The sequence below is a fragment of the Hordeum vulgare genome, chromosome 2H, assembly GCF_904849725.1.
Source record: "Hordeum vulgare subsp. vulgare chromosome 2H, MorexV3_pseudomolecules_assembly, whole genome shotgun sequence".
Lineage (NCBI taxonomy): Eukaryota > Viridiplantae > Streptophyta > Magnoliopsida > Poales > Poaceae > Hordeum > Hordeum vulgare.
Window position 1 is genome coordinate 311,283,370 of NC_058519.1, and position 22,092 is coordinate 311,305,461.

General features: G+C 46.8%; 1 pseudogene; it reads right to left on the minus strand.

Annotated features, from left to right (window-relative positions):
* Positions 1-7,785: 7,785 nt before the first annotated feature.
* Positions 7,786-21,309, minus strand: LOC123426760 (annotated as a pseudogene).
* Between the last annotated feature and the right edge of the window lie 783 nt (positions 21,310-22,092).

Here is a 22,092-nt window from a genome sequence, read left to right on the forward strand (position 1 = left end):
CTTGGTTAGCTCATGAATATTATATACTTAGCTTGTTTTCCTCTAAAATGGGATAATTAACCCATTTAGCTCCAAAAAGACATAATTAGGTAATTTAGCTCCAAAAAGAGGAGAAGAGGAGAAGAAATAGGCAAAATGCAAAGAAAGAAGAAGAAGAGAAGAAGGAGAAGGAGGAGGAGGACGAGGAGAAGGAGAAGGAGAAGGCCAAGGACCTTCTAGTCCTTCTCCTCCTCCTCCTTCTCCTCCTTCTCCGCCTTCTACTTGATTTCTTCTTCTCCTCCTCCTTCTCCTCTTTCTTCTCCTCTTTCATATTATCCTTGCTTTAATTTCCCCAACAATGACATAATTAGCCCATTTAGCTCCAAAATACCATAATAAGCTCAAAATGGCATAAGAACCTTGGTTAGCCCATGAATATTATATACTTAGCTTGTTTTCCCTTATAATGCGATAATTTACCCATTTAGCTCCAAAAAGACATAATTAGGTAATTTAGCTCCGACAAGAGGAGAAGAGGAGAAGAAATAGGCAAAATGAAAAGAAAGAAGAAGAAGAAGAAGAAGAAGAAGAAGAAGAGAAGAAGGAAGAGGAGGAGGAGGAGGAGGAGAAGGCCCAGGACCTTCTAGTCCTTCTCCTCCTTTTTCTTGATTTCTTCTTCTTCTTCTCCTCCTCCTCTTCCTTCTCCTCTGTCATATTATCCTTGCTTTTGTTAACCCATTTAGCTCCAAAATGCCATAATAAGCTAAAAATGGCATAAGAACCTTGGTTAGCTCATGAATATTATATTCTTAGCTTCTTTTCCGCTAAAAATGACATAATTAGCTGAAAAACATCATATTTTGTTCTTCTTCTGACTTTCTTATTCACATTTTTGCAGATTGGATATACTACATGCATGGAAGCTGGTATTCATGGAGTTGAACAATGTCGATGGATGAATATATGTATATGTATTCATGGAAGCTGGTATTCATGGAGTTCAAACTATATGTATATGTATATATGGATAAACAGTGCAATACTTTGTATGTTGGTTCTTTCTATATATGGGGATGTACATTGATTTATATGTATATCATATATGTGTGGTGAATTATATATATGTGTTGGCAAGTATATGTGTGGTGAACTATATATCATATATGTGTGGTGAATTATATAAATGTGATGTCAAAAATCTATATGTATATATATATATATATATGTGTGTGCTGTGAAATAATATAAAACAAAAAAACAGGTACTATATGGGCTCTTTGCCGTGTGCCAACTGATGGCAAAGACTTGTGCCATCAGCTTGCAGATGGCAAAGGCACCACATGGCACCCAGCTGTGCATCCTGGGGTGTCTATATAGGCTCTTTGCCATCTTCCTCCATGGTGGACAAACGGCAAAGAAGAGGGCACAGAGGAGGGGGGGAGGAGGAGGTAGACTGCAAAGAGTGGAGGGGGGGAGGAGGAGGCAGACGGCAAAGAATAAGGGGGAGGCAGATGGCAAAGAATAAGGGGGAGGCAGACGACAAAGAATAAGGGGGAGGTAGATGACAAAGCCTCCGTTAACCCCTAACGGAGGCAACGCCTGTCGGCTACCGTCTCGAGCACTTTGTCGACTGCTCCTAAGGAAAGCTGATGGCAAATAGCTTTGTCGTCCGCCTTGGGGGGAGAGACGGAAAAGAAGGTCCTATGCCGTCGTAGGCTGACGCAGAAATTTTGTCGGCCGGGAGATTCTTTGTCGTCTGTTGTTTTGTCTTTGCCGTCCGGGATTTAGTCTTTGCCGTCTGTGATGGCAGACGTCAAAGAAGCTGATTCCTGTAGTGACTTGTGCATATTAAACACCATGATCTTCATGATTGAGAGTCTCTCGTTTTGTCACCACCATATAGCTAGTGGGAAATTTTCATTATATAATTTGTCTTGTATATTCCAATGATAGGCTTCCTCAAAATTTCCTTAGGTCTTGGTGAGAAAGCAAGTTGGATCCACACCCACTAGTTTTCTTTAAGAGCTTTCACATACTCGTTGCTCTAGTGCATCATTTGTATGGAATTCCCTACTCATTCACATTGATATCTATTGATGAGCATCTCCACAGCTCATTGATATGCCTAGTTAATGTGACTATCTTCTCCTTTTTGTCTCGCAACCTCCACGACATTCCACACCATCTATAGTGCTATAACCATGGCTCACGCTCAGGTATTGCGTGAGAGTTGAAAAGGTTTGAGAAAGTAAAGGTGTGAAACAATTACTTGGCCAATACCGGGGTTGTGCATGATTTAAATTCGTTCTGCAATGATGATAGAGCATAGCCAGACTATATGCTTTTGTAGGGATAACTTTCTTTTGGCCTTATTGTTTTGAAAGTTCATGATTACCTTGCTAGTTTGCTTGAATTATTATTGTTTCCACATCAATAGCAAACTATTGTTTTGAATCTAATAGATCTGAACATTCACGTCACATAAGAGGAATTACAAAGGACACATATGCTAGGTAGCATGAAAGCATCAAAAATTCATTCTTTATCAATTCACTACTCAAGGACGAGCAGGAGTTTAGCTTGGGGATGCTTGATACGTCTCAAACGTATCCATAATTTTTGATGGTTTCACGTTGTTATCTTGGCTTCTTTGGTTGTTTTATGTACCTTTTATATCTTTTTTGGGACTAACTTATTAATTCAGTGCCAAGTGCCAGTTCCTGTTTTTTTCCGTGTTTTTGACTCTTTTCAGATCTGATTTTGGAACGGAGTCCAAGCGGAAGAAAAACCCCAAAATGATTTTTTCCCGAACGGAAGAAGATCAGGGGGGCTTTGGGCCAAGCCAGGTGGGCTCTAGGGAGCCCACAAGCCCCCACTCCGCCACCAGGGGGAGGGGGCGGTGGCCAGGCTTGTGGCCTCCCTGGCCGCCCCCTGACCTAGATCCTTGGCCTATATATTCCCAAATATTCCGCAAAAAATCAGGGGAGCCTCGAAAATACTTTTCCGCCACCCTGATCTTCATGGAGATCTCATCTGGAGACCCTTCCCGGCGCCTTGCCGGAGGGGACTTTGGAGTTGGCGGGTTTCTTCGTCATCATCATCGCCCCTCCAATGACTCGTGAGTAGTTCACTTCAGACCTACGGGTCCGTAGTTAGTGGCTAGATGGCTTCTTCTCTATCTTGTATCTTCAATACAAAGTTCTCCATGATCTTCATGGAGATCTATCCGATGTAATCTTCTTTGGCGGTGTGTTTGTCGAGATCCGATGAATTGTGGATTTGTGATCAAATTATCTATGATATATATTTGAATCTTTGCTGATTTATTATATGCATGATTTGATATCCTTGTAAGTCTCTCCGAGTCTTTGGTTTTGTTTGGCCGACTAGATCTATGATTCTTGCGATGGGAGAACTGCTTGGTTTTGGGTTCTACCATGTGGTGACCTTTCCCAGTGATAGTAGGGGCATCAAGGCACACATAAAGTAGTTGCGATCAAGGGTAAAAAGATGGGGTTTTTATCATTGGTTTGAGATTATCCCTCTATATCATGTTATCTTGCTTAAGGCGTTACTCAGTTCTCATGGACTTAATACACTAGATGCATGCTGGATAGCGATCGACATGTGGAGTAATAGTAGTAGATGCAGAAAGTATCGGTCTACTTGTTTTGGACGTGATGCCTATAGATATGATCATTGCATAGATATCGTCACGACTTTGCGCGGTTCTATCAATTAATCGACAGTAATTTGTTCACCCACAGTCTACTTGCTTTCATGAGAGAAGCCACTAGTAAACACTACGGCCCCCGTGTCTATTCACATCCATCGTTTACACCTCCTCTTTAACTTTGCTTTGTTACTTTGTTGCTTTCAGTTCTCACTTGGCAAACAATCTATAAGGGATTGACAACCCCTTCGTAGCGTTGGGAGCAAGCTTTTGTCTTTGTGCAGGATCTTGTGATACTCCTCCACCGGATTGATACCTTGGTTCTCAAACTGAGCGAAATACTTACCGTCGCTGTGCTACATCACCCTTTTCGCTTCAAGGGAACACCAACGCAAGGCTTCGAGGCCACGGGGGAAATCCTTTGCATACTTGCCTAGGAAGTCCCTTAAGGCGTAGCCGCAGCTCAAGGATTCCTGGTGCCGTCGACACACCTGTTTCTGGGGCTTTTGTGCATTAGCATAGCTGACATCAGGAGGCCGGGACGAGCCCGCCGAAGACCTCGATAAGCGCCCCCTGGCGCTAGCGAGGCGGCGTGCGACGGTGGAGGAGATTCTCCTCCTACCACTGAGAAGAAGAGGAAGTGGGCTTCCGGCGATGAGTAAGTACCTCGGCGTGGCCTTGCGCTATTCGACCCTGACTGATCTGCTCAGACAACCTCTTTCCTGGTGCAGGATCCTAGGCGTTGGCAAGGAAAATAAGAAGAAGAAGAAGACCATCGCTGAGGCGAGAGTCGTGCAAGCTCATGGGCGCCTTTGTCCCTCGGCCGATGCATCGCCACGAGCAGAGGTAGCCCACATAAGTCTGGCGATGTGCTTGGGAGCGCGGGCGCCATGACATGTTCGAGCAACTCCACCACATGGTAGGGAGACGCAATTGCCGGGGCCGCGGAGGCCTCGCTACCGGCGTCGTATGCCGAGCCCCTAGTGCCAACTGTCACGGCCCCGACCTTCGCCAAGGCCCCAGAAGCGAGGATGATTGCACTCATGAGCATGCTGCGGATGACCGGCGCGGGGGGAGGCCCACAGCCCCCTGCGCCGCAGGGGGAGGCGGTTAAGGTCGCTCTGGCCGCGGCAGCGGGCAACGCCTGGCGACGGTGAGTCTAGAAGCGCTCGCTCTGTTGGGCCCAGACAGGCTGCCCACGGGTCGGGCTCTGAATGACGCGCTGAACTTGCTCCCCTGGCTCGAGGTGGATTTTCAGGACACTGAGGTGTGTCTCGCTATAGAGCACGCGAGGTCGGTCGAGGGGTGGAGCTGACTTAATGCCTCTGCCAAGGCGGCCTAGAGCAAGGACGAGGCCGTCTGCGTAGAGGGCTAGAGGGAGGCCCACGAAGCCAAGGCCGACTGTGTGAGTGCCCTTTCCTAGAAGGAAGCGCTCGTTAAGCGCTGCGAGGAAGCAGAGGCAAATCTCAAGAAGATTTTGGAGGCCACCAAGACCCGTGAGGTGGCGCCTGCCCACCGGGACTCCGAACTGGCGAGGGTAGTAGTCGAGCAGGTCAGGGAGCGCAGGCGTCTAGAGACGCTCCAACACGAGGTTGCTACGGCTTGGGATGCCCACGTGAAGTATGTCTCCCAGGCCTGCGCAAATGCGGCAACGGATTGCTCCATGCTCTCTTCCTTGGACCTGAGGGCCTGCCAGGTGCTGGGTTCCATTCGCAGGTCGAAGCTCGAGTTTCCCCTCATTCCTATGGATGCCGGTTACACTGCGTTCTCTTTCGAGCTCGTGAAGGAGCTCGAACGAGCGATCAAGAAGGTGGATAGCGCCCTGTAGGAGGAGTGACATGACCTCCTATCCTTGGCCGCGACCCGCATCTTTAACCGTATCATCCTTAGCGATCCTCACTTCAAGTTCGCACGGGTGATGGGCCCCGTGCCTTAGGAGTCCTGCAGTGACTTGGCGACCACTGTGGGGGCCATGTGCGCACGGTGCTCGGGGATTTCTCCTGCAACAATCATGAAGAGTCTAACGAGGAGCCCCTTCCATGCCTTAAAAACTGATTACCTTTGCCTTGTAGAGAACAACTTGAATCCAGTAATAATTGCTTGCGACTTGTGGTGCCAATTTCCGCATTTGGCCTTTCACTTGCTCGTCTCTGTGCTCTAGATCGGTAGGGCCCAACACCGCGTGTATCTCAGTCACTTTTGGATTAGTAGAAGGTGCAATGCTACAGGGCCAGTGAAGGCATCGAGTTGCGATGCTCGGTTGCCCCCCACCTTGATGCACAAGCGACTTGCTTGAGGACCTCCATGTTCCTCCAGAGGAGCTTTGATGCTCTACGCCGATAAGGCCCAACCCTGCACGTATTTCAATCATTGCTGGATTACCAAGAGGAGAAAGGCCACAGGACCAGTGCAAGCCCTGAGTCGCAATGCTCATGCGCCACCCTTGACGTGCAAATGACGCCCTCAAATCCCTTGTGTACTCCTCTGGAGGCCTTGGTGCTCTACGTCGGCAGGGCCCAACCCTACGTGTTTCTCAGTCATCGCTAAATTACCAGGAGGTGAGAGTCTACAGGGCCAACTAGGCCATGAGTCATGATGTTTAGGCACCCCCCTTGAAGCGCAAACAGCTCTCACATGTGCGAATTGGTTGGAGCTCCGAGTGCCTCCCTCTTGCCCTTGGGTGTCGTGGGGAACTAGACACCAAGGACCTCACGAGGTGACGTGCACGAGGGTGAGCATGTGAGACGGAATCGATCGCTTGGATTTTTTGGAGCTGGAGGGATGCATGCGAGCACAAGCACCATGTGTAGCCCCCGCCCGTGCGAGGTACAAGGGGGAGCTGGCGGGCCTGGAGCTCCAACAATCCTCCCAAGCATGACGCATGGGGCTTCCACTTGGACGTGGGCATAGTCATGTGTCGATAGTAATTCCGCCAACGTGGAGCTTGGCGACTTCCAATTGGGCATGGGAGGACCACCCCCCTCCCGACACCATGACATGACCCGTCGTGGGCTTCCACTTCGTGAGTCGCTGGGCATGTACAACCCACACTCGTCATTACGTGAGAGGGTAACGGATGGTGATTTACTGAGAGGTCGGATATCCCACGCACAAGACTCAGGAGTTTTAAGCCTCGGCCTTCTGGCAGGTTGCGCGTCATCTTTAGCGCGTCAACACCCATGCGTGACCTGCAACACGAAGGGGGGAAGCATGCGCCAGGTGACCGCCGTTGGGTCACTTTACCAAGGAGTTAGGCACCGAGATCCCCAGGAGGTGACGTACACAAGAGCAAGCCCTTCATTCAAAGCTCAGGCACTCGAATGTGTCAACGCTGCAGGGACAAACTAGAGCACACATGCCGTGCCAGGCTCCTTCATGGAACGATCAAGCAAAAATTACCCATCACATAGTGCCCGAAGCGACGAAGCACCAAAGTAGCAATGGAACGCTTCAGGAAAACAACATAAGTTTTGAAGGGAAATAACAAAGTTTACCAAACAACCAAAGAGAGAGAACTTCATGAGGGACGACCCTCATGTCACAGGGTAGTGCAGCTCGACGAGCACCCTCGAAACCTGGTGAGACAGAGCCTCACCAAGCGACGGCGGCGTGGGTGAGCCGGGTCGCCGGGTGAAACATGTCGTGACGGTCTATCTTCTCAGGGCTCAGCTACCTCCCGAAGCCCTCGGGGCTTGCGTGGGCCTGACGCCATGCAAGGCGCCAGCGTGAGTCGTGGCATTGTGCGGAAGGCAACCACGGTATTCACCAGGTCAAAAGTCATGCAAACACGCCTAGTGTGAGCGCCTCGGCCTAGCCCCGCTCTCATAGTCTAAAAGGAACTCCGTCCCGCAACGTCGACGCACATGCTCGTCGTGACGGTCCCCTTATGAGTGATGAGCCTGCTGAGGCAGGGCTCTGTGCGGCGCGTGCCGTGCATGGCGCACGCTTCCTGCAGCTTGTCGATCTCCCGGGTGATGAACTCCCGAGCCCCCATCGCCTGACACTGTACCCCTTGCTCGTGAGGGTGCATGGCAAGGCTCCTTACCAAGTGGTGCCCGAGCTCCTCCCTTGGTGCAGAGGCCATGTCGGATGCCTTCCGGACAGAAGACCCCGAGCCCGACCCGAGGGGGACATTAGGTGCGCTTTCCTAAGACTGAGGAGGGAAAACACCCATGACACACGCTGGGCTTGTGGCCCTGGCATCGGCCGTCGGGCCTTTCACCGGGCAGCCACTGCTTCTTCCTCGGAGGTGCGGCTCCGTGAGGCCCATCGCCTTCGGCATCGTATGAGCGTTCCGTAGTAGAATCCTTGTAAGCGTGCTCTAGGGAGCAGACCGCTTCCTTATCCTCGCACATGAAGGTGATGATGCTACTGCAGCCCGACATCTTCAGGACATTGTAGCCGTGGTGTGTTGCAGCCATGAACGTGGCCAGCGCGGGGTAGCACGGGATGGCATTGTACGAGAGTCTGACGTGCGCCACGTCGAAGTCAGTGTGCTTAGTGTGATAGCTATCGCTTGTGCCGAAGGTGGCCGGGAGGCTGACCTGCCCCAGCAGGATGGCGGAGCCACTGGTCACCGTCAAGACGACTTGGTCGGCATCCGCTGGTGATAAGGCATGTGGAGCTTGTCTAAGGTTTCGAAAGAGAGCATGTTGAGGCCTGCTCCTCCATCTATGAGAGTCTTGGTGACCGCGACATTGTTGATGGTGGGAGTGCACATCATGGGGAGTGTACCCGGGCCAACCACAGACTTCACGCTTTCCTGAACATCAAAAGTGATGGGGTTTTGGGACCACTTGAGGGGCCTCGCAACCCCCAGCATTGGGATGACGGCATTCAACTCATGACAGAGCTGCTTGAAGTGGCGGTTAGATGAGGGGGTGTGGCCCCACCGAGGATGCAAGCCACCGCGCGAGGCTCCTCGTAGGCCCCGACCTCCTCGTCGCATTGGTCACCCTCGTTCCTTTGCGGAGGCGGTGGAGGCAGAGGAGGGAGTTCCGCGCTGCCCCGAGGGCACATCTCTTGAGGCTGGATGCGCCAGCCGTTGTCACGAGGGTGATCGTACCAGCCCGTGTGGGAGTTGCCGTTACGGGCGTCCCATCTACCAAAACCATGGCCGCCGCTGCCAGCATCGCAATAATTGGGCTCCGGGCGCCGGACAACTCGCTCTTCTCGGAAGACCCTTATCTCTTGACAATATTTGGTTTCGCGGTTTTGCATGTTTTGTTAGATACGGTACGGACGGTTCTATTTCTCGGGCATGGTCCACTCGCGGCCATGCTTTTTCTCAGGCTCGGCTGCGAGCACGTAAGGCCCTTGCGCTTGGCATCCTTGGCCTTTGCCTTGGTGTCCTCGGGCGTGTCATCAGGGTTGTCGCTTGCGAATAGGCGTCCTTCTTCAGCCTTGGTGCACTTGTTGGCCAAGTTGAACAGTTCCATGGCAGTGCTCAGTGTGTCTTTGACAGCGACCTTTTCGCATATCTTGAGGTCCTTGACTCCGTTATTGAACACCATGATGACCGCCCCATCGATGGGGCATGGGATCTTGTTGTGCACGTGGCTAAACCTCTTGATCTATTTTCGGATGGTCTTGCCAAGGCACTCCTTCACGCGACGAAGATCATTGACGAAGATGGGGAAGTCGTGTGTGCCCTTGAAGTTGGCGACGAACAACTCACAAAGGCCACTCCATGATGAGACCAAGCACTGACGCAGGTCCAGGAGCCAGGATCATGTGCCGTCCTTATGCGCCATCGGGAGGCCATTCACCATGACCCTGTCGTTGTCGCCCGCCTCTTCGATGCTCAAGGTGTAGAGCTACACGAACTCCACAGGGTCAAGGGCGCCGTCGTAGCGCGGGGGTAGGTCGGGCTTGAACATGGCTGGCCAAGCCACCCTACGCAGTGTCGGGGTACGTTGCATGGGAAACAAAAAATTTCCTACGCACACGAAGACCTATCATGGTGATGTTCATCTACGAGAGGGCGATCAGATCCACATACCCTTGTAGATTGATAAGCGGAAGCATGATTAAACATGGTTGATGTAGTGGTACGTCTTCATGATCCTTAACATGAACCGTCCCAAAATCCGTCCCATGAAGAATCTCGTGATCTGTCCCACGATCCGTCCCGATCAAGTGCTGAACGAACGGCACCTCCGCGTCCCGCACACGTACAGCTCGATGATGATCTCCTCCTTCTTGATCCAACAGGAGGGGTGGGGAACTAGATGAGTTCTCTGAGAGCGTGACGGCGCGCCCTTGATGGTGACGATCTATTCCTGCAGGGCTCTGCCCGACCTCCGCAGAAAACCGATCTAGAGGTAGAACTACGAGGTATAGGTGTGAGTTGCACGTGGCAAAGTTGTGTCTCAAAAAGCCCTAAACCTCTAGTATATATAGGAGGAGAGAGGGGCCAGCCTTGACGCCAGAAGGTAAGCTCTCTTGTGTCGGCCGAACTAGAGGAGGGAGGAGTCCTCCTCCAACTCCACTTGGATTAGGACATCTTCCTTAGTTTTCCACCTCTTTTGGATTTTCCACATTTTCTTCATGGGCTTTCCTTGGATGACTTTATCATCCCATTCTGCCTTATTTCCCATCTAATAAACCCATGCGGACCCCTTGGGGCGTGGTGGGCCCACCTAGTGGGCCCCCGGAACCAATTCGTCACTCCCGGTACACTGCCGGCAATGCCCGAAAACTTACCGGAATCCAAACACCAACTTCCTATATACCACTCTTCATTTCCAGACCATTCCGGAATCCCTCATGACGTTCGTGATCTCATCCGGGACTCCGAACAAACTTCGGTCACCAAGACATATAACTCAACTATACTAAAACGTCACCGAACCTTAAGTGTGTAGACCCTGTGGGTTCGAGAACTATGCAGACATGACCTGAGACACTCTCCGGTCAATAACCAATAACAGGACCTGGATGTCCATATTGACTCCCACATATGCTACGAAGATATCTATCAGTTGAACCTCTACGTCAAGGATTCATATAATCCCTTATACTATTCCCTTTGTCCTTCGGTATGTTACTTGCCCGAGATTCGATCGTCGGTATCTCTATACCTAGTTCAATATCGTTACCGGCAAGTCTCTTTACTCGTTCCGTAATACAAGATCTCATGACTAACTTCTTAGCCATATTACTTGCAAGGTTTATTGTGATGTTCTATTACCGAGTGGGCCCCGAGATACCTCTCCGTCAGACGGAGTGACAAATCCCAGTCTTGACCCATGTCAACCCAACACACACCTTTGGAGATACCTGTAGAGCACCTTTATAGTCACCCAGTTAGGTTGCGACGTTTGATAACCCACAAGGTATTCCTCCAGTGTCCGGGTGTTGCATGATCTCATTGTCATAGGAACAGATACATTGACATGTAGAAAACAGTAACAATAAACTGACACGATCATATGCTACGTTTATAGTTCGGGTCTTCTCCATCACATCATTCTTCCAATGATATGATCCCGTTATCAAGTGACAATACTTGTATATGGCCACTAAACCTTGATGATCTTTGATCAACGAACTAGTCAACTAGAGCCCACTTGGGACAGTGTGTCTCTATGTATCCACACATGTATTTGAGTTTCCAATCAATTCAATCTAGCATGGATAATAAACGATTATTACGAAGAAGGAAATATAATAATAACTTAATTTATTATTGCCTCTAGCGCATATTTCCAACAGTCTCCCACTTGAACTAGAGTCAATAATCTAGTTCACATCACTATGTGATTGTAATGAATCTAACACCCATACAGTTATGGGGTTCGATCATGTCTTGCTTGTGAGAGTGGTTTTAGTCAACGGTTCTGAACCTTTCACATCCATGTGTGCTTTACAAATCTGTATGTCATATTATAGATGCTGCTACTACGTGCTATTCGGAAAATTCCAAATATCTACTCTATTATACGAATCCGTTTTACTACTCAGAGTTATTCGGATTAGTCTCAAAGCTTGCATCGATGTAACCCTTTACGACTAACTCTTTAACCACCTCCATAATCGAGACAAATTCCTTAGTCCACTAGTTACTAAGGATAACTCTGACCGCTATTCAGTGATTCAATCCTGGATCACTCTTTGTACCCCTTGACAGACTAATGGCAAGGCACGCATCATGTGCGGTACACATCTTGGCATACTTTAGAGCCTACGGCTAAGGCATAGGGGACGACCTTTGCCCTTACTCTTTCTTCTATCGTGGTCGGGCTTTTGAGTCTTACAGAAATTCACAACTTATAACACAACCAAGAACTCCTTCTTTGCTGATCTATCTTGAACTCCTTCAAAAACTTGTCAAGGCATGCATTTCATTGAAAGTCCTATTAAGCATTTTGATATATCTCTATAGATATTGATGCTCAATGTTCAAGTAGCTCTATCGAGGCTTTACTTTGAAAAACTCCTTTCAAACAACCCTTTATGCTTTACAGAAATTCTACATTACTTCCGATCAAGAATATGTCAACCACATATACTTATCAGAAATTCTATAGTGCTCCCACTGACATCATTGGAAATAGAAGTTTCTCATAAACCTTGTACAAACCCAAAAGCTTTGACCAACTCCGAGATGCTGGCACCAGTCCATAGAAGGATCGCTGGAGCTTGCATACTTGTTAGCATCCTTAGGATCGACAAAACCTTCTAGTTGTATCACGTACAACCTTTCCTCAAGGAAACCGTCGAGGAAACAATGTTTTGACATCCTATGTGCAATATTTCATAAATAATGCAGCAACTGCTAACATAATTCCAACATACTTTTAGCATTGCTACGATTGAGAAAAGTCTCATCATAGTGAACTCTTTGAACTTTGTCGAAACATCTTTGCGACAAGTCGAGCTTTTCTTAATAGAGACTTTTCACCATCATCGTCTGTCTTCCTTTTGAAGATCCATATTCACTTAATAGTCTTACGACCATCAAGTAGTTCTTACAAAGTCTACACTTTGTTTTCATACATGTATCCTCTCTCGCATTTCATGGCCTCCAGCCATTTGCCGGAATCCGAGCCCACTATTGCTTCTCCATAGCTCGTAGGTTCATTGTTGTTCAACAACATGACCTCCAAGACAGGGTTACCATACCACTCTGTAGTAGTACGCAACCTTGTCGACCTACGAGGTTTGTAGTAACTTGATCCGAAGCTTAATGATCACCATCATCAGTTTCCACTTCAATTGGTGTAGGCGCCAAAGGAACAAATTCCGGCGCCCGGCTACACACTAGTTGAAGTGACGGTTCAATAACCTCATCAAGTTCCACCACCCTCCCACTCATTTCTTTCGAGAGAAACCTTTCCTCGAGAAAGGACCCATTTCTAGAAACAAACACTTTGCTTCTGGATCTGAGCTAGGAGATGTACCCAACTGTTTGGGATATCCTATGAAGATGCATTTATCCGCTTTGGGTTCGAGCTTATCAGACTGAAACTTTTTCACATAAGCGTCGCAGCCCCAAACTTTCAAGACACGACAACTTAGGTTTCTCCAAACCATATTTCATACTGTGTCATCTCAATGGAAATAAGCGGTGCCGTATTTAAAGTGAATGCGGTTGTCTCTAATGCATAACCCATAAACGCTAGTGGTAATTCGATAAGAGACATCATAGTATACACCATATCAAATAGGGCGCGGCTATGATGTTCGGACACACCATCCCACTACGGTGTTCTAGGTGGCATGAATTGCGAAACAATTTCCACATTGTCTTAGTTGTGTACCAAAACTCGCAACTCAGATATTCATCTCTCTGATCATATCGTAGACAGTTTATCCTCTCGTCACGACGATCTTCACTCTGAAATAGCTTTGAAGTTTTCAATATTTCGGACTTGTGATTCATCAAGTAAATACTCATGTATCTACTCAAGTCGTCAGTGATGTAAGAACATAACGATATCCACCGCGTGCCTCAGCACTCATTGGACTGCACACATCAAAAATATATTACTTCCAACCAGTTACTCTCTTGTTTCATGTGGTATGTTCTGCATGTCTCAAGTGATTAAAAATCAAGTGAGTCCAAACGATCCATCCGCATATAGTTTCTTCATGCGTTAATACCAATTGGTATGGTTTGCATGTCTCAAACGTTTCAAAAAATGAGTGAGTACAAAGATCCATCAGCATGAAGCTTCTTCATGTATTTTATACCGACATGAATCAAGTGGCAGTGCCGCAAGTAAGTGGTACTATCATTACTACTTTGTATCTTTTGGCACCAATATTATGAACATGTGTAGTACTACGATCGAGATTCAGTAAACCATTGAAGGTAATTATTCAAGCAAATAGAATAACTATTATTCTCTTTGAATGAATAATCTTTTTGCAAAAAACACGATCCAATCATGTTCATGCTGAACACAAACACCAACTAACAATTATTTAGGTTTAACATCAATCTCGATGGTAGAGGGAGCGTGAGATGTTTCATCACATCAATCTTGGAAACACTTCCAACACATATCGTCAACTCGCCTTTAGCTAGTCTCTGTTTATTCCATAGATTTTATTTCGAGTTACTAATCACTTAGCAACCGAACCGATATCTAATACCCTCGTGCTACTAGGAGTCCTAGTAAAGTACACATCAATATCATGTATATCAAATATACATCTATCGACTTCGTGAGCCTTCTCATGTACCAAGTATCTAGGGTAGCCCCGCCTCAGTGACCGTTCACCTCATAATAGAAGAACTTAGTGTCGGGTTTGGGTTTAGTCTTGGGTTAAATCATTAGAGCAGCAACTAGTTTGCCGTTTTATGAAGTATCCCTTCTTGCCCTTGCCCTTCTTGAAACTAGTGGTTTTACTAACCATCAACAATTGATCCTCCTTCTTGATTTCTACTTTCGCTGAGTCAAACACTGCGAATCGCTCAAGGATCATCATATCTATCCTTGATATGTTATAGTTCATCACGAAGCTCTAGCAGCTTGGTGGCAGTGACTTTGGAGACCCATCACTATCTCATCTAGAAGATTAACTCCCACTTGATTCAATCGATTGTTGTACACAAAGAATCTTGTCGGAGTTCTCATACCTCTCCACAAGGGCATGAGCATCAAATCTCAATTTCATCGCTTAGAACATCTCTCATGTTCCGTGATGTTTCAAAACGTCTTTGGCGCCTTGCTTCTAAGCCATTAAGTATTACGCACTGAACTATCATGTAGTCATCAAAAACTTGTATGTCAGATGTTCGCAACATCCACACACGATGCTCAAGGTGCAGCACACCGAGTGGTGCATTAAGGACATAAGCCTTCTGCGCAGCAATGAGGACAATCCTCAGTTTTACAAACTCAGTCCGCAAAGTTGCTACTATCATCTTTCAACTAAATTTTATCTAGGAACATTTTAAAAATAGTAGAGCTATAGCGCAAGCTACATCATAATTCGCAAAGAACTTTTGACTATGTTCATGATAATTAGTTCAATTAATCATATTACTTAAGAAATCCCACTCAAAAAATATATCCCTCTAGTCATATGAGTGGTGCATGATCCAAATCCACTAACTCAAGTCCGATCATCAGGTGAGTTGAGTATTGTTTCAGTGGTAAGCATCTCTATGCTAATCATATCAACTATACGATTCATGCTCGACCTTTCGGTCTCTTGTGTTCCGCGTCTGCACAAGCTAGGATCGTCAAGTTTAACCCGAGTGTTCCGCGTGTGGAACTGTTTTGCACCCGTTGTATGTGAACGTTGAGTCAACCACACCCGAGCATCATGTGGTGTCTCGAAACGACGAACTTTCGCAACAGTGCATAGTCGGGGAGAACACAATTTTATCTTGAAATTTTAGTGAGAAATTACCTTATAATTCTACCGTCGTTCTAAGCAAGATAAGGTGCATAAAAGGATTAACATCAAATGCAATTCATATGTGACATGATATGGCCATGATCTTGTGCTTCTTGATCTCCATCACCATAGCACCGGCATAATCTTCTTGTCACCGGCGCCACACCATGATCCCCATCATCATGATATCCATCATCATGCCGCCATCGAGGTTGTCATGCTATTTATACTATTACTACTAAAGCTACAACCTAGCAATATAGTAAACGCATTTGCAAACACAAACGTTAGTTTAAAGATAACCCTATGGGTCCTGCCGGTTTCCGTAGCATCGACGTGCAAGTCGATATTAAGTATTACACCATGATCATCTCATACATTCAATATATCACATCATGTCTTTGGCCATATCATATCACAAGCACGCCCTGCAAAAACAAGTTAGACGTCCTCTAATTTGTTGTTCCTCATTTTGGGTGGCTGCTATGGGTATCTAGTATGATCGCATCTTACTTACGCAAAAACCACAACGGAGATGTGCAAATTGCTATTTAACCTCTCTCCAAGGACCGCCTCGGTCAAATCCAATTCAACTAAAGTTGAAGAAACCGACACCTGACAGTCATCATTATGCAACGAGTTGCATGTTGGTCGATGAAACCAGTCTCTCGTAAGCGTACGAGTAATGTCGGTCCGGACCGCTTCAATCCAACAATACCATCGAATCGAGAAAAGAGTAAGGATGGAAGCAAACCGAACATCAACGCCCACAAAACATTTTTTGTTCTACTCGAGATTACATCTACACATGTACCTAGCTCATGATGCCACTGTCGGGGTACGTTGCATGGGAAAAAATATTCCTACGCACACGAAGACCTATCATGGTGATGTTCATCTACGAGAGGGATATCATATCCACATACCCTTGTAGATTGCTAAGCGGAAGCGTTATTAAACGCGGTTGATGTAGTGGTACGTCTTCACGATCCGTCTTACGAACCGTCCCACGAACAATCTTGCGATACGTCCCACGATCCGTCCCGATCAAGTGTCGAACGGACGACACCTCCGCGTCCCGCACACGTACAGCTCGATGACGATCTCCTCCTTCTTGATCCAGCAAGAGGGGCGGGGAAGTAGATGAGTTCTCCGGCAGCGAGATGGCGCGCCGGTGATGGTGATGATCTATTCCTGCAGGGCTCTGCCTGAGCTCCATAGAAAACCAATCTAGAGGTAGAACTACGAGGTATAGGTTTGAGTTTCACGTGGCAAAGTTTTGTATCGAAAAGCCCTAAACCTCTAGTATATATAGGAGGAGGGAGGGGCAGCCTTGGCGCCACAAGGGAGGTTCCCTTGTGTCATCCGAACTAGTGGAGGGAGGAGTCCTCCTCCAACTCCACTTGGATTAGGACTCCTTCCTGAATTTCCCACCTCTTTTGAATTTTCCACTTTTTACTCATGGGCTTTCCTTGGATGACTTTGGCAGCCCATTATGCCTTATTTCGCATCCAATAAACACATGTGGACCCCTTGGGGCGTGGTGGGCCCACCCCGTGGGCCCCTGGAACCCATTCATCACTCCTGGTACAGTGCCGGAAATGCCCGAAAATCTTCCGGAATCCAAACACCAACTTCCTATATATCAATCTTCGTTTCCGGACCATTATGGAAACCCTCATGACGTCCGTGAGCTCATCCGGTACTCCGAACAACCTTCGATCACCAACACATATAACTCAACTATACTAAAACATCACTGAACCTTAAGTGTGCAGACCCTGCGGGTTCAAGAACTATGCAGACATGACCTGAGACAATCTCCGGTCAATAACCAATAGCAGGACCTAGATGTCCATATTGTCTCCCACATATTCTACGAAGATCTCTATGGGTTGAACATCTATGTCAAGGATTCATATAATCCCGTATACTATGTCCTTTGTCCTTTGGTATGTTACTTGCCCGAGATTCGATCATCGGTTTCTCTATACCTAGATCAATATCATTACCCGCAAGTCTCTTTACTCATTCCGTAATACAAGATCCTGTGACTAACTTCTTAGTCATATTTCTTGCAAGGCTTATTGTGATGTTGTATTACCGAGTGGGCCCCAAGATACAAGATCCTTAATCCCAAGATCCCAAGGCTCGTTCCGTAATACAAGATCCTGTCTCCGTCACACGAAGTGACAAATCCCAGTCTTGATCCATGCCAACCCAACAAACACCTTTGGAGATACCTCTATACACTACTAGGAAAAGGCCTGCTAGTGGCGCACCTGTTTTAGCTATTAACGGCGCACTATAGGTGCGCCACTAGCATCACGCCATTAGAATTTTTTACTAATGGCGCACCACAGGTGGGCCATTAGTATCTGGTATACTAATGGCGCACTAGGCAGTGCGCCATTAGTATAGCTCATGGTGCACCATTAGTATGCCTCCCAGGTGCGCCATTAGTATGCCTCCTAGGTGCGCCATTAATATAGCTCATGGTGCGCCACAGGTTATATTACCAGCTCTAAAAATATTCAATTATTATCCTCACACCAACAAGAAGGTTCAAGATAAACACATATTCCACCATAATGAAAATATGTTTATAAACATTCACATACATTGAACGCAAGTTGACAAACAAATTAACCTAGAGGAAGCATAGTTTTAACCATCTTAACAATCATCTAGAACACACAAGTCACGCTCATGGAGGGACAGTTCCCTTTTCGTGTCGAAGCTCATCCAGCAGCCCACGATGCCACAAGTGTACCCTTCGACGCGCATCGGATGATCTCTTGGAGTCCTCTCCTCTCCGGTAGCCTTCTTCAGCTGCTTCGTCGTTTCGGTGTGAACCTCGCGGTGCTGCAGCAGATGCTTGTGCGTGAAGAACTTCTTTCCATAGCCATCCACCGGGCAGATGTGGTGCTCATGCAGGGATAGTTCATTCTTCGTGTTGAAGCTCATCGAACAGCCCTCCATGCTGCACGTGTACCCTTCGACGCGCATTGGATCATCTCTTGGAGTCCTCTCCTCTCCTGTGGCTTTCTCAATTGCTTCATCGTTTTGGTTCTAGTTATGTGCTTACGCCCAGACAATTCCAGCTTAGTGGCTGGGCCCATAGAAGGACCACCCTTGGCAGCATATGGGTGCTCCTCATCATCCTTTGGAGCAGATGGAGCCATCATCTTGCTGTCTCCTTTGCTCGTCTTCATCTGCTTATTTGCTTCAGCCTCAATCTTCTTTGGTGGCTATGTTCACGAATGGGAAGTGGCCTTACGCTTCGGACGGAAAGCGGGGTCATCATCCTCTTTTGTCATCTTTGTTTTCACCTTGTGTGCTCTATCGGTAATCCTAGAGCTAACACGAGGAACCACTGCAGTTGGTGAGGGGTGGGACACATCAGCTACACCTTTTAATGCTTTGGTATTGTGCCCCTCAGCTAGTCTGGGCCTCTTGGTGTATGTTGTTACCTCCATAGCAATGTTCTTCCTTTTCTTACTTGATTTCGGTACATCTGTTATGGTGCTACTCTTTCCTTTGGAGGCTTCCACTCCACTAGACTTGTCAGCCTCCTCTGGTTCACTGCTTTCAATTCTCTGAGCTAGGAATGGATGGACCTGGTTTGGCATCCATGCTTTCCCACACTACCGGCCAGCAAAGGCTACTTTCTTCTGCCTGTCTTGACTCCTGTCGCAAGTTTCCAGTTTTACTGGTGAGTTATCAGGAGAACTGCAGTCAAATGCCTTATAAATGACCCTGTTGTATGGCATTTGTTTGTTATGCAGAGGAGATTTGGCCAGATTTGCACTGTAGTAAAGATTGGTTCCCAGCTTCACAGCCCAAAAACTTCTTGTTGGTATTGATTCCTCATCCTGCAGGAGTTCTTCAATCATCTTCCTGTCCTCCATGTTGGCTTCCCTGAATTTGATGTCCTTCCAGTCATTCTCAACTTCAAATTTTGCAGCTAATGATCTTGCCTCTGCTTCTATTTTAAGATATTCTGTAAAAACCATAACAAACAAGTCAATTATACCTTCAGAACCAATAATCACTATTATGAACACCTCAAGCACAACAGGTCTAAATTTAGTTTTTTGACACTACCAACGTTGATGGGAGTATAATGTGCTTTTGAGAAAGGAGGAGGAGGAAGGAGGACACGAGAGAGAAAGAGTGGAGATGAGTATGCCTTTATTTCCAATGTTTCCATTCAGCAGAAAATGTAATTAGTCAGGTCCAGAACACAATGTTACATTATGAACATTTATGTTGTACAGGAGAAATAAAAAAAATAATGCTATTTAACCAAGTAGGACAGTTGGGAGAAGAAACAGAGGGTACCCTGTCAAAGAACAGAACCAGCATCCTTTCCTCGTCGCCACTAGATTTCCTAGAAAACTATAAATGTTTATGAAAATAAAAAAATATGGATAAACTGTGGAAAGTACACATGCAGCCTAGTCCAAATATGTTTATAAAGGAGCGGATAATAACCAGTGGAAGCCACGACCTGTGATACTCAGGTTCAATGACGCAGACGAATTCAATATGCAACTCACTAAATCAGCATATATTGGCTCCGTCCAATTCGCACAATCCAAGCCAAGAATTTGAAATGCTGATGAAAGAAAATGTTGGATAACATTAAAACAAGATGGCGAATAAGAACGTCACAAACTTGCATTTGCAAGATATCTATTGTGTTAAACACCCAGTCATACAGGTTTCATTTTATAGAGAACACTTGTTGAATAGGCAAATACTGCATGCTAATGCTGCCATAGGCTAGAGAAAATGAAGTATCAAATGAACTGAATAGTACTATTTGGTAAGGGCATTAAGCAAAGATGTATATTTACATTGTCCGCACCTACATTGAAAGCTTGTCGGTAGCCGAAGCGGTAGACATCTGCAAGAACTCTGGAGGAAGATAGAAAAGCAACACTCAGTCGAAAATCACTAGGGAAGAAACAGAGTTATTAGTTCTCATCTGGTAATCAAAAACAGGGTAATCACAAACTGTTTAGCTGCCTTGAATAGATGAACCCTACAGGCAACACATTTCTTCAGCAGAATAAAGCTAATGAGAAACTGCTAGTAGTATTTGTACAAAGAATGAAACACGGGGCATTTTAAATCCATGTAATGCCGCAATCACAGTAATAAGAGACATCGTCGACTTCAAGCCTCAAGAGAACTGGGAACTCCTGTATTTCTCTACATTTACAAAGCAGTCCTATCCCATGATTCCTACTCTATCCTTGTAGCCAGATGACTAGATGGGTAACAAGAATCTCTTCAGCTACAGAAATACAAGAAATTAGCCATGTGTCCAAACACTAGTCTCTGAATCGGGTTAATTCCTACATTTTCCTACATTCACAAAGCAGTTCTATCCCATAACTTCTTCTCTATCCCTGTACCCAGATGAGAAAATTAAATATATGCAGTCACAAAAACTGAAGCCATATGTAGCAAACTGCTAATCACTAGCCATGTGTGATACAGAAGCAGAGCAGGCCACGCTTTTTGGGGATCCAAGTAGTGTTGGAATCCAAGAGCCAATCGGCAAAAAGGCGGGATTTTTCGAGTCCTGACCCTTTGACTTCGAGGAGCACGGTGAGCCCCCGCCGTCCGACGGCGGGGAGGAGCACCGGAGCTGCATCGGCCGGAGACGGCGGGCGGAGCTCGGGGAGGCGGCCGCACAGACAGGGAGCGAGGTGGCGCTCGAGGAGGCGGGGACGGAGGCAGTGGCCTTCGTGCCCTCTGACGGAGGCGATGCCCGGAGCAGGAGGCATCGGGTGGCGGCGGCGACAAATCGAATCCACCCCGAAGGAAACGAGAGAGATTTCTCGGAGAGGAGGGGGATGGGTTGGGTAGGGTTTTGAATCGATTCGATTCAGAGAGGAGGGAGATACCTTTTTTTGCAAAACTACTAATGGCGCACCACCTACAAATGCGCCATTAGTAACCCTCGTTACTAATGGCTCCATTAGTAGTTTTGCAAAAAAAAAAATATAGTAGTGGCGCACTCGGTGAGTGGTGCGCCATTACTAGTTAAACTAGTAATGGCGCACTCTGCCCCGGTGCGCCATTAGTATTTTTGGAAAAACCAGTTTGTTAGTAGTGGCGCACCATGTGTGTGGTGCGCCATTAGTGTCCATCATACTAATGGAGCACCTGCACATGGTGCGCCACTTCTATATAGTAGTGGCGCACCACTTGTCTGGTGCGCCATTAGTGTCTATATTATCTATAGCCCTTTTCCTAGTAGTGCGAGCACCTTTATAGTCACCCAATTACGTTGTGACATTTGATAACCCACAAGGTATTCCTCCAGTGTCCGGGAGTTGCATGATCTCATGGTCATAGTAATAGATACATTGACATCCAGAAATCAGTAACAATAAATTGACACGATCATATGCTACGTTTATAGTTTGGGTCTTGTGCATCGCATCATTCTCCCAATGATGTGATCACGTTATCAAGTGACATCACTTGTCTATGGTCAGGAAACCTTGATCATCTTTGATCAACGAACTAGTCAACTAGAGGCTCACTAGGGACAGTGTGTTCTC